Source organism: Ovis canadensis, chromosome X, assembly GCF_042477335.2.
Source record: "Ovis canadensis isolate MfBH-ARS-UI-01 breed Bighorn chromosome X, ARS-UI_OviCan_v2, whole genome shotgun sequence".
Lineage (NCBI taxonomy): Eukaryota > Metazoa > Chordata > Mammalia > Artiodactyla > Bovidae > Ovis > Ovis canadensis.
Window position 1 is genome coordinate 2,125,772 of NC_091727.1, and position 13,349 is coordinate 2,139,120.

Consider the following 13,349-nt stretch of genomic DNA (forward strand, 5'->3'; position numbering starts at 1 on the left):
CAGGAAGATTCTATGCTGGCTGAAACTCCTGGAAGGCGCTATTACTATTATTATTACAGGCACTAGTATTACAAGCATTGGGTGTGGTATACCGCATCCTCACTACACACTAAATGGATATCAAAGGAAACAACTTTTCGTCTCTGCTAAGAGTTCTCCTTCTATCTTCAAGGCTGGATCTATGATAAATTACATCTAAGGCGGCCTCCGTCTGTTATCTCCCCGTTGATAACAAACATTTGATGCCTCAGCTGTCCTCTAGGTGCTCATGATTATGGAAGAGTAAGTGAGGGTTGAGACATGGTCACAGGTGAGATGAAACGTTGGGGACGTGACATTCAGCGCCACGTGACAGACTTTCTCGGTGGTCCAGTGGCTGAGAATCCGCCTGCCAATGCCGGGGACATGGGTTCCATCCCTGGTCCGGGAAGATCCCGCCTGCCTTAGGGCAACTGAGCCCGAGCGTTACAGCTACTGACTCCATGTGTGGCAACGACCGAAGCCCCATTTTCCTCAATGAGGAAAATCACCACAGGAGAAGTGCACGTCTTGCAACGCAGAGTGGCCCCAACTGGTTGCAACTAGAGAAAATCCCTTACACAGCAACAAAGACCCAGGGCAGATAAAAATGTAAAAAAAAAAAAAAAAAAAAGCCACATGACGCTGAATGTGGGATTCTTGAATGGGGTGGGGTGGGGGGAAGCATTCCTTCATTCACGCGGAGGTGAGTTCCATTCACAGTGATGGAATTGGACACACTGGAATTTAGTCACAAGGTACTCATGTCATTGCTTAAGCTGACCCTCCAATACCTTGGCCAGCTGATGGGAAGAGTCAACTCATTGGAAAAGACCCCGAAACACTGAAGGCAAGAGGAGAAGGGGGCGACAGAAGGTGAGATGGTTGGATGGCATCACGAACTCAATGCACATGAGTTTGAGCTCACCTGCTGTGCTGCAGCCCACGGGATCCCAAAGAGTCGGACACGACTGAGCGACGGAACTACAACCTCAGCAGAGACTCAGGTAGCTTCTAGGTTTATATAGAGTTTTACTTTTCTAAAACCAACTCTCCCCGCCTTTTTGCTTCTGCTCCCAAACAGCTAATCTTCTAGTATCAAACTTAAAACTCCCTCACATATTGAAACAGATTTAGAATATGCTTGTATTTTTCTCCGCGGTGGAAATAAAATTGCCAGAGGGAAATCTTCACTGACAGTCTCATTCCAGTGCTATTTTCCCCCTGGTTTTTCATTTATATTACATTCTAATTTCTAACCTGCTTCAAAGTGTGTGGTTCAAGAAAATTCAAAAGCAAATGCGATTCTCTCTGTAATAAGCATTATGGGATTTGGTTTCCCATAAAGAAGCTAGTATTATGTAAAGGTGGCTTAAGAGGAGTTGAATAATATATATATATATATTTTAACATCACTGAAGGAAGCTGTTTAAAGCCCCACTAGGATTTCAGTTCAGGATTAAGTAAGAGCTGAAACAGTCACACATTCTATTGTTCTGAAATTCGGTTCACTCAAATATGAACCGGAAAGTCCAATTTCCAGAAGTAATGTCCCAAATTAACTATCCATCTGTGCGGGGAGTAAATATGATTACTTCTGCTGTCCATATTTCTACTCCTCACTGATTATTATTTATATACGTCAATAAAAGAGGAAAGAAATGAAGATGACTTTCTAAAACTATCTCATTTTCCCTAATAAGACAGTTTTAAATGCCAGCTGGACTTTTGAAGTATTACAGTCATTTAAACATTACCCGACAGGTTATGGATTTCAACTAGTCTCTTACTTGGATTTACTGGTGGCTCAGTGGTAAACAACCCACCTGGCAATGCAGTAGACGTGGGTTTGATCCCTGGGCCAGGGAAGACCCCCTGGAGGAGGAGACGGCAACCTACTCCTATATTCTTGCCTGGAGAATCCCATGGACAGGGAAGGCTGGCGAGCTACAGTCCATGGGGTTGCAAAGAGTCAGACGCCACTGAACGATGATACCATTACCCATGCTCTTTTGTATTACACTTAAATTCAGCCTGTGATATTCCACCCCCCCCCCCCATGTTTACTAGGCTTTTGTATCCAATCCACATTCGTATAATGAATTGGGATTTGTTTCTCGTTTCTGTTTCCTTAGCCTCTCAATACCACAGTAAGCTCTGTTGGCTTTATCCCTTTCATGAAAAGCCTGCCAACATGATGAGTTAGAAACTCCATTTTGCAAATGGGATCTAATCAAACTTAAAAGCTTTTGCACAGCAAAAAAAAAGAGACTATAAACAGAGCGAAAAGACAATCTATGGGACGGAAGAAAAATTTGCAAACAATGCAAATGACAGGAGCTTAATCTCCCAAAAAACACAAGACAGCTCATACAGCTCAATAACACACAAAACAACTCACTCAAAAAAATGGGCAGAGACCTGAACATACATTTCTCCACAGAAGAATTATAGATGACCAAAGGACACACGAAAAGGTGCTCACCATCGCTGATTATCTCAGAGAAACGCAAATCAAAACTACAATGAGCTATCACCTCACACGGATCAGAACGACCATTATTTACAGTTTACAGACAATAAATGCTGGCAAGGGGAAGGAGAGAAGGGAACCCTCCTACAGTGTTAGTGGGAATGCAAAGTGCTGCCTCCACTAGGGAAAACAGTATGGAGGTTCCTTAAAAAAAAAAAAAATAGAGCTACCATATGATTCAGAAATCCCACTCCTGGGCACGTATCTGCAGAAATGCATAATTCAGAAGGATATACGCACCCTAATGTTCATAGCAGCACTTTTTACGATAGTGAGACGTGGATACAGCTGAGTCACAGTCTCCTGTACATATTTACCGCAACTTCTTTATCCATTCCTATGTGGGTGGACACTTAGGTGGCTCCCTGCTGCTACTGCTGAGTCGCTTCAGTCGTGTCCGACTCTGTGCGACCCCATAGACGCCAGCCCACTAGGCTCCTCCGTCCCTGGGATTCTCCAGGCAAGAACACTGGAGTGGGTTGCCATTTCCTTCTCCAGTGCATGAAAGTGGAAAGTGAAAAGGGAAATTGAAGTCGCTCAGTCATGTCCGACCCTCAGCAACCCCATGCACTGCAGCCCACCAGGCTCCTCCATCCATGGGATTTTCCAGGCAAGAGTACTGGAGTGGGTTGCCATTTCCTTCTCCAATGCATGAAAGTGGAAAGTGAAAGTGAAGTCGCTCAGTCGTGTCTGACTCTTTGCGACCCCATGGACTGCAGCCCATCAGGCTCCTCCATCCATGCGATTTTCCAGGCAAGAGTACTGGAGTGGGGTGCCATTGCCTTCTACATTGCTCCCACGTGCTGGCTATTGTGAATGGTGCTATGAGTATGTCCTTTCAAGTTATGGTTTTCTCTGGAAATATGCCCAGACTCTAGCACATTTTTTTTTTCCCCCAAAGAACCTCTAGTTTCCAGAAATAATTCATACATTAAAGACTTACAGGTATGCTTCCATCTGTTTCTTTCTCAGGACTCAGGAAGTCTTGCTAACGACCATCAGCCCACCTGGAAGGGAAACAGAGTTTGGCTCAATTGTAGTCTTCCTCCAAAATACTTCCGCTGCGCTGGTTGGGATCCCGTTTTGAATATTTGCCGCAAAGACGCTTTATTATTCAAACACTCGAGGTTTCAAAACATCACATGCTTGTAGGTGCTATTTATAATCCACTGAGATACGTTCTAAGCTTACAGAAGATGAACTTTTCACGTTGAAACATGTTTACGACAGGAAAGAAAGAAGGAAGATGGTGGAAGTCCAGCAACCATAATCCAGCGTACATAGGTTTAAAGTTGAGACTTTCCACTCAAATGTTTACTTTAAAAAAAAAAAGGTAAGAGGAAGTATGCATTATTCTCATAGCATATTTGTCCTCCTCTCAGCCTAGACAACCCTTTTCATGAAACTGTCTTGTATCACTCACGTGAAGACAGGGTTATTATTCATTGACTCATGAATAATACATAGGATTTTTGTACGCAATTTTTTACATTCTGATGAATGTATCATTCTGCATTGCCTCATTTGCACACAACACTGGCTCATACATAACTAGTTTGTTCGATGAATCCATTCTCCATGTTTCACCATTTCTTCATGTAGTGTTAATTCTGTCCCTGTTCCTAGGTAAGTAACGTGAAGGTTCTGTTTTCCTTTCCTATTCCTCTCTGTCTCACGGCCCCCACTGGACTGATCCAATTTTGATCAGCCCTCTTATCCTCCATGGGTTTGTAATTTGATGTTTGTTTCCTATTCTTCAGTGGTTAATCCTCACATTTTAATACATGCATACAAAATATATGTAACTACTTGACATATCTAACTTTCTCCTCAAAGACTGAAGAATCTGAAAGTATTTTAAACCTTATCGTCACCTGCCGTCTTCCATGCATTGTTTTCTAGGATTGTAAATCCAACATTTTCGCACATTATAAACGAAAGTAAACAATTATTTGGACCACTGTAGATATAAGATCATGGCTCAAAAGGGCTCCATACACAATCACATATTTTGCTCCTAGGTTTAACTGTCATGGACTTCCCTGGCGGCCCAGACGGTAAAGAGTTTGCCTGCAATGAGGGAGACCCAGGTTTCCTCCTTGGGTCGGGAAGATGCCCTGGAGGAGGGAATGGAAACCCACTCCGCTACTCTTGCCTGGAATTCTGTGGACAAAAGAGTAGCTGTCATGTTCTACAAACATACAGGCATATTTCTGCATTGTGTGTTGTAAAGATTTATGCCACATTTTCATGTTTTGCGAATAATTCCCCCCCCTTTTTTTTATAAATTGAAATTTTGTGGCATCCTGCAGTGCCAAGATATTCACTATCTTTTAGCAATAAAGTATTTTTAAATTATGGTATGTAATTTGTTAGCTATAACACTCCTGCACACTTAATAGATTGTACTATATTAGAAACACAACTTTTGTATACGCTAGGAAATTAAACTTGCGTGACTCGCTTTACTGTGGTATTCTAGACTCAAGCCCGCAATATGTGGGCATGCCTATATTCTCTGGAAATTTTATTTACCAGAGTCCCAGGGAACTCCAGTAGCTTGAGTGTGTACATGCCTGAAAATATTTTATGGGCTCTTCCATCCTGAGTGACACTGTAATTTGCTAATCAATTACTTTTTGGTGTTTATTTCCATGCAACTCTTTGAAGCTACCTGTGGTACGGGCTTCCCCGGTGGTCTAGTGGTTAAGAATCCACCTGCAAATCCAGGGGATGAGTTCGATCCCTGGTCTAGGAAGATCCCACACACCACGGGGCAGCTCAGCCTGGTCGCCACAACTACTGGGCCTATGGGCTCTAGAGCACATGCTCTGCCACAAGAGAAACCACAGCAACAAGAAGCCCCCGTGCCACGAAAGAGTAGCCCCCACTCGCGACAGCTAGAGACAGCCTGAGGATGGCAGCAAAGATTCAGCTCAGCCAAACATACGTTAAGTGGAAAAAGATATCTGCGGTATCTTGTAACCTACCACTGAATGAAATAATGTGTTTTTTTATTTCTTTATATGTAATTTTTTAAAATAACAACATTTCAGCTCACAATAGTTTTACTCTTTTATTGCATTTTATGCTTCTGTGTTGGCATTTGGAATTTCCTTTTCCTGTTTTTCAGGCAAGTAATGGTTTAGAATATTTTCAATCCAGTTTCTATGTGTCTGCAGTTCAACAGGGCAGGGTTCCCCAACCTCTGGGCCACAGACTGGTATGTCCTCTCAGAATAAGCTTAGAAATAAAGTGCACAGTAAATGCAATGTGCTTGAATCATCCTAAAACCATCCTCCTTCCCCGGTCCATGTAAAGATGTCTTCCACAAAACTGGTCCCTGGTGCCAAAGATGCTGGGGACCACCGACGCTATCTGGGTTCTCCCTCATCCTTCTCAAAGGATGCGATACAGCTTTCACTAAACTGAGGCAATGATTTCTGTTTTCACTTTCGACTTTATGAACGTGTATCCATGCCTGGATGCAAAGCTTCTGTTCATGTATCAAGCACTTTATCAGAAACAGGTTTATCAAGTCAGCAGAATCTAGGTCATTTCACTCAAGGAAGTTACACTATCAGTTCAGTTCAGTTCAGTCGCTCAGTCGTGTCCGACTCTATGCGACCCCATGAATCGCAGCACGCCAGGCCTCCCTGTCCATCACCAGCTCCCAGAGTTCACTCGGACTCACGTCCATCGAGTCCGTGATGCCATCCAGCCATCTCATCCTCGGTCGTCCCCTTCTCCTCCTGCCCTCAATCCCTCCCAGCAGCCGAGTCTTTTCCAAGGAGTCAACTCTTCTCATGAGGTGGCCAAAGTACTGGAGTTTCAGCTTTAGCATCATTCCCTCCAGAGAACACCCAGGGCTGATCTCCTTCAGGATGGACTGGTATATGCATCAACGAATCTGTGGTTTTGATTTGATGCAATCATTGCTAGGAGGCTGCAGGAATGCTTTCTAGAGAGGAGAAGAGTGTTTACCTAACACTGGCCACCTACCAAGTGCTTACTGCGTAAGTCTGTGAGTGGGTGCACTCAGTCAAGTCTGACTCTTTGCAGCCCCATGGACTGTAGCCCCACCTGGCTCCTCTGTCCATGGGGTTCTGCAGGCAAGAATACTGGAGTGGGTTGCCATGCCCTCCTCCAGGGGATCTTCCCGAACCAGGGATCGAACCCACGTCTCTTGCATCTCCTGCACTGGCAGCTGTGTTTTTCACCACGGAGCCACCTGAATTTCAAAACGAGTGGTATCTGAGCAGGAGAGAAAGACAGCTGGGAAGAGAAGCAGGCTCAGGTAGGTTTATGGAGAAGGGTGAGTATACAAGGGTGTTTGGCCCAGTGGGTGAGGGGTAGTTAACTGCGGTTTCTCATTTCTTTAGCAGTTGGGAGGCAGGGTGGGTCCCCACATTGACAACCTTTTCCTGAAGCCTGGGATAGGCAGGGTAATGACCATTATACTCACTGAAATGATCCTCTGAGTATTGCAAATCATATCCTTATAACACTCATAATGATGCTGTGATTTATCTGTATTTTTCACGTATTCTGGGGAAGGACAAGCCCCCACACCACAACCAGAGAGATGTCCCTGCTTGCTGCAAGCAGAGAAAGCCCGTGTGCAGTAACAAAGACTCAGCACTGCCAAACATAAATAAACAAGTAAGTAAAATAAAATACACAGCAGAGAAAAGTGACTTGTACCACGACTGGTTCATACAAGTCCCGGGAGAGGTGAATGTCTTTGGAGTTATGATGTGTGTCTAAAGGAGGGCTTAGGAGATCCAACCAGTCCATCCTAAAGGAAATCAACCCTGAATATTCATTGGAAGGACCGAGGCTGAGGCTGAAGCCCCAATCCTTAGGCCACCTGATGTGAAAAGCTGACTCATTGGAAAAGAGCCTGATGCTGGGAAAGATTGAAGGCAGGAGGAGAAGGGGACGACAGAGGATGAGATGGTTGGATGGCATCACTGACTCGATGGACATGAGTTTGAGCACGCTCCGGGAGATTGTGAAGGACAGGGAGGCCTGGCGTGCAGCAGCCCACGGGGTTGCAAGGAGTCAGACACGACTGAGCGACTGAACGATAGCAACGAAGCAGGGCTTTCTCATGACATTTCGTCACAGACGGGGATCATCTGGCGTGCATGCCCGTCTGAGCTCAAACTTCATCCACATGGAACTGCTGGGTCTTTCCCACAGGAGCAAGCAGTTCTGGTTCCTCTTTGGTCCCTGTTGTGTTTGCATAACAGAGGAATAACACCTCTCTGAGAGTCCCTGCCTCAGTCAGCTGTACGAGTGGAGAGGCCAGCGGCGTGGGGTATCCGAGTGAGATTAAGGTTTCCAATCAGAGTCTCACCTAGGTGCTGGAATGGAGGTATTCAGTAGATGTGATCAAGCCCATGAAGAGATGAATGAATAAGGAAGATGGAGTCCATATATACGGGACGTCCCGTACACAACTAGTGGTAACGAATGTGCCTGCCGATGCAGGAGACGTAAGACACACGGCTTCGATTCCTGGATTGGGAAGATTCCCTGGAGGATGAAATGGCAACCCACTCTGGTATTCTTGCCTGGAGAATCCCATGGACAGAGGAGCCTGGTGGGCTACAGTCCATGGGGTTGCAAGGAGCTGGACATGACTGCTGTGACTTAGCACACACAGTCCATATATACAAATGAATATTACTCAGCCAAGAAAGAAGGAAACTTTCCCATTTGCAGCCACATGGATGGGCTTGGAGGGCATTATACTAAGTGAAATAAGTCAGTCAGTCAGTTCAGTCTCTCAGTCATGTCCGACTCTTTGTCACCTCATGGACTGCAGCACGCCAGGCCTCCCTGTCCATCACCAACTCCCAGAACTTGCTCAAACTCATGTCCATTGAGTCGGTGATGCCATCCAACCATCTCATCCTCTGTCGCCCCCTTCTCCTCCTGCCTTCCATCTTTTCCAGCATCAGGGTCTTTTCCGATGAGTCACCTTTTTGCATCAGGTGGTCAAAGGATCGAAGCTTTGGCTTCAGCTTCAGTCCTTCCAATGAATATTCAGAACTGATTTCCTTTAGGATGGACTGGTTGGATCTCCCTGCAGTCCAAGGGACTCTCAAGAAATAAGTCAGAGAAAGACAAATACTGGATAACATCACTGAATGAAATAACGCCATTTGAAGCCACACGGATGGACCTGGAGATGGTCATAGTAAGTGAAGTAAGTCAGACGGACAAAGACAAATACCATTTGACATCACTTATGTGCGGCATCTTAAAAAATGGTTCACATGAACTCATTTACAAAAGAAACAGAGGCACAGATATAAAAAACAAACTTGTGGCTGAGCGCCGAAGAATTGACGCTTCTGAACTGTGGTGTTGGAGAAGACTCTTGAGAGTTCCTTGGACTGCAAGGAGATCCAACCAGTCCTTTCTGAAGGAGATCAGCTCTGGGATGTCTTTGGAGGGAATGATGCTGAAGCTGAAACTCCAGTACTTTGGCCACTTCATGAGAAGAGTTGACTCATTGGAAAAGACTCATGCTGGGAGGGACTGGGGGCAGGAGGAGAAGGGGATGACAGAGGATGAGATGGCTGGATGGCATCACTGACTCAATGGGCGTGAGTCTGAGTGAACTCCGGGAGTTGGTGATGGACAGGGAGGCCTGGCGTGCTGCGATTCATGGGGTTGCAAAGAGTCGGACATGACTGAGCTGAACTGATGGTGACCAGGGGCTAAGGAGGGAGAGGGACAGATCTGGAGATGCGGATTGACATATACACACCACTATATATACAACTGATGAGTAATATGTCCTTAGAGTAAAGCACAGGGAACTCTACGCAATACTCTGTAACGATCTATAAGGGAACAGAATCTAAAACAGAGTTGATATACGTGTAACTCGGTCACTTTGGTACAGAGGAAACTAACACAACATTGTAAATCAACTAAACGCCAATAACAATGTAAAAATAAAAGTAAATAACACAAATGAATGAACCAAACCAGAAGCGGACTCACTGACGCAGAGAACGACCTTAGGGTTAGCAAACAGGAAAGGGAGGGAGGGATAAGTCAGGAGTTCGGGATTAACATACACACACTCAAGCTGAAAGTCGGTTAGTTGTGTCTGACTCTTTGCAACTCCATGGACTACAGTCCATGGGATTCTCCAGGCCAGAATACTGGAGTCGGGTAGCCTTTCCCTTCTCCAGGGGATCTTCCCAACCCAGGGATCGAACCCAGGTCTCCCACATTGCAGGCGGATTCTTTACCAGTTGAGCCACCGGGGAAGCCCAAGAATACTGGGGTGGGCAGCCTGTCCCTTCTCTTCCTGAACCAGGGGATCTTCCTGACCCAGGAATTGAACTGGGGTCTCCTGCACTGCAGGCGGATTCTTTACCAGCTAAGCTATCAGGGAAGTGTACACATACCACTCTGTTCAAGACAGATAAACAACAAGGATGTACTATGGAGCACAGGGAACTAGAGTCAGTATCCAGTGAGAAATATTCAATATCCTGCTTTTTTTCCATAGTGGAAAAGAATATGGGAAAGTCTATCTATCGCTCAATCACTTTGCCAAACATCTGAAATGAAGACAGCATTGTACATCAAGTATCAGTCCAGTTCAGTTCAGTCCAGTCGCTCAGTCGTGTCCGACTCTTTGCCACCCCATGAATCGCAGCATGCTAGGCCTCCCTGTCCATCACAAGCTCACGTAAACTATGGGGAAAAAAAAAGGCTACCATCTTTGTTGCATCATATTGGTGACGCTGCCGTGACGCTCCGTGGTTCTGAGAGTCCGGTCCTCCAGGCCTAAAATGATTGTTTACCATTTTCCAGGTAGCGCAGTTACGTTTCTCCTCTCTGAAGGGCATTTGCTTGGTTCCCATTGCCTACAAACGAGAACGCGAGCGTCACTTACCCTGGCCACCAGCCTGAGCTATGCTGTCTATTTGCACATCCTTCCATGGAGGTTCCCGAAAAGCCTATTTACACCTTCCCAAGGAGCAGGCTGTTCAGCCTATGTGGGCCTCTCAGTCTGGATTTTCCAACCCTCTGTCATCATTTTTCATCATGTTTTCCTTTTCATTTTTAAACTTCTACTTCTTTTTTATTATGAAAAAGATGATTAACGCATGTAGAAGAGACTTGGAAAATACAGAACAAGGCTACATATACTTCCAATGTATACTGCAATTATTTTTAAGTAGGTAAATTAAGGCTTTTAATTAGAATTTTAATAGCAAACTCTTTAAAAGTAACCGTGAATATAAAGAGAAGTAGAAGAATACAGTAGACCCGGATAAGCAGTATGAAGCCATTCAACATAAAGAAGGTTTACACAATTTTCACACAACAATGGGATACAAATTCTATTCAAGTTCCCACACAACAAACCTGGAGCCACTGGAACATATCCAGGGACATAAAACCCGGGGCAAAAATTTCATGGCCTCAAGGTGTTGAAATCATACAGAATCCATGTTGTTATCACTGTAGAAATGTGTTATGAATGGATATCAAAAGATGCTGGATGATAACCCACACATTTTCAAGTGCAATGGGACATTTACCGTAAGAGATCTTTGACATAGCCATCAAAAACCTCAAGAGTTAAAAGACAGAAGGAAAACCAGAGGGTGACTGCAGAGAAGAAAGCATTGAAATAAGAAGTTAATATCAAAACAAGAAATTAATTTCAAAGCATGCTTTTGGTTCAGTTGACACTCTTTCTTCTCTTGGCTGCTACTTGAGTAATGATCAGGTCTCTACCTTTCAAAAACTTTGCATCTGAGGAAGGAAGCTGAGATGGACCTGGTGTGAACAGGGTCCCACACAGGCCTATTGGGATAACAAGAACAGCAAAAAACCAGGCTTTGTTTTCACGAGCAGACGGATCCATTCAGAGGGGGCAAAGCTCTGCTTTCCAAATGTAGAAAATCTGGAGCTCAAGGCAAGACTGGAGACCGTATAGAACTGGACATGTAGCCAAGTGCTTCCTCAGATACTTAGGGTCTGGTTCTCTCTCCTGTAGGGAATGGCCCCACTCCAGCATGTTTAAAGGAAGTGGCTTTGTTTCTATTACACTTTCCAAGTGGGCATAAAGTTTACCGAAAGGAATTCACACGTGCGACCCTGTGGATTATATTCCACCAGGCTCCTCTGTCCCTGGGATTCTCTGGGCAAGAATACTGGTGTGGGTTGCCATGCCCTTCTCCAGAGGATCGTCCCAGACCCAGGGATCAAATCTGTGTGTCCTGTTACTGCTGCAGTGACAGCTTGATTCTTTACCACTGAGCCCAATAAAAGGAATCCGTTGTTCAGTCGCTCAGTTGTGTCCAAATCTTTGCGACCCCATGGACTGCAGCACACCACAATTCCCTGTCCATCACCATCTCCCAGAGTTTGCTCAAATTCCATGGAGTCGGTGATGCCATCCAACCATCTCATCCTGTGTCGTCCCCTCCTCCTCCCCCCTTCAACCTTTCCCAGCATCAGAGTCTTTTCCAATGAGTTCTCTCTTCACATCAGGTGGTCAAAGTGTTGGAGCTTCAGCCTTTCTTAGAACCCAGGCTCCTACAACTCCTGACCTCCTCCAGGCTCCTGTTGAAAGACTTCTCTTTATGGGATCAGTCCTGCCAGTGGCATCGCACCAGCTCCCAAACGCTTTGGTATGAAACCTCACTTTTCGTTTTGCTTACATTGTTAAAAGACAAGCTGATGAATTCCTGGTGAACTGAACTGAATACTTACAGAGGAATTTTTATTAGAAGGTTTTACAACAAGATCTACAAATCACTGTTATGATGGGTCATTTGCTGGGGTGCAGAAATAGCTCCGTAATACGGAAATGGATGTTATAATGGTAACTATTCATATGATGCTGAGTGTCGTATTTTATTTCTATATAATCTCTCTCATTGGGATACATTTTCCTTGCTTTACAAATACAAAATGAGAAAGCGTGAGTACCAAAGACTGTGAACTTTTCATGTCCGTGACCAAGTTCAACGCTGACTCTCTTTTCCATGGACGATAAACTGGCTAATACCGATTCTTTGAGCTTTAATTCCTCCATCTCTATGACAGTTGAGAAAGCTACTTATCTCATAGAGGTTGAGCTTCCCAGGTGGTTCAGGAGAAAAAGAATCTGCCTGCCAATGTGGAAGTCCTCGGTTTGATCCCTTGCGTTGGGAAGACCCCCTTGGAGAATGAAATGGTAACCCGCTCCAATATTCCTGCCTGGGAAATCCCACGGACAAAGGAGCCTGGCAGGCTACCATCCATGGGGTCGCAAAGAGGCAAACATGACTGAGTGACTTGGCACGCACCCACAAGCAATGTGGTAATATTTCTTCTGAGTCCCCTCTGGACTCTAACAGCTCTTGTAATGGTTTCCATTTCTTAGGAATCTATTTTCATCAGTTTTCTAATTTTAACTCCATAAACAAACTGTTTAATCACCCTTGCATATTTTGAAATTTAAATCATAAGCAATTTCCATCAAACCGCTGCCTCCTACTCTTAAGAAATAGGTATGACCATCCAGGTGGTTACATGGTGGCTCAGATGGTAAAGACCTTGCCTGCAATGCAGGAGACCCAGGTTGGACCCCTGTGTCAAGAAGATCCAGTCCATGGATTTGCAAAGAGCTGGACACAGCTGAGTGACCACACTTTCATCCTATACCTGCAGACAATATAGACGACTTGATCACTGATATTTTTGGACACCTATTATTTGTGTTGTTGATGTTTCTCTGTGGGTTTCCTTTTTTTTTTTTAATTTA

At 44.8% G+C, this 13,349-nt stretch overlaps 1 protein-coding gene across 20 annotated transcripts in view; it reads right to left on the reverse strand.

The window, feature by feature from the left end:
* Positions 1–13,349, reverse strand: part of LOC138431382 (zinc finger protein 665-like) — a 170,773-nt gene that overhangs the window by 64,315 nt on the left and 93,109 nt on the right. For 18 of the 20 annotated variants that reach the window (XR_011253663.2, XR_011253661.2, XR_011253662.2 and 15 more), the window contains one exon: positions 3,495–3,558. The gene's annotated coding sequence lies outside the window, so the exon portion shown is untranslated. Of the gene's footprint in view, positions 1–3,494; positions 3,559–10,302; positions 10,453–13,349 lie in introns of all 20 variants that reach the window. The other 2 variants (XR_011253658.2, XR_011253649.2) reach the window with 1 other exon arrangement.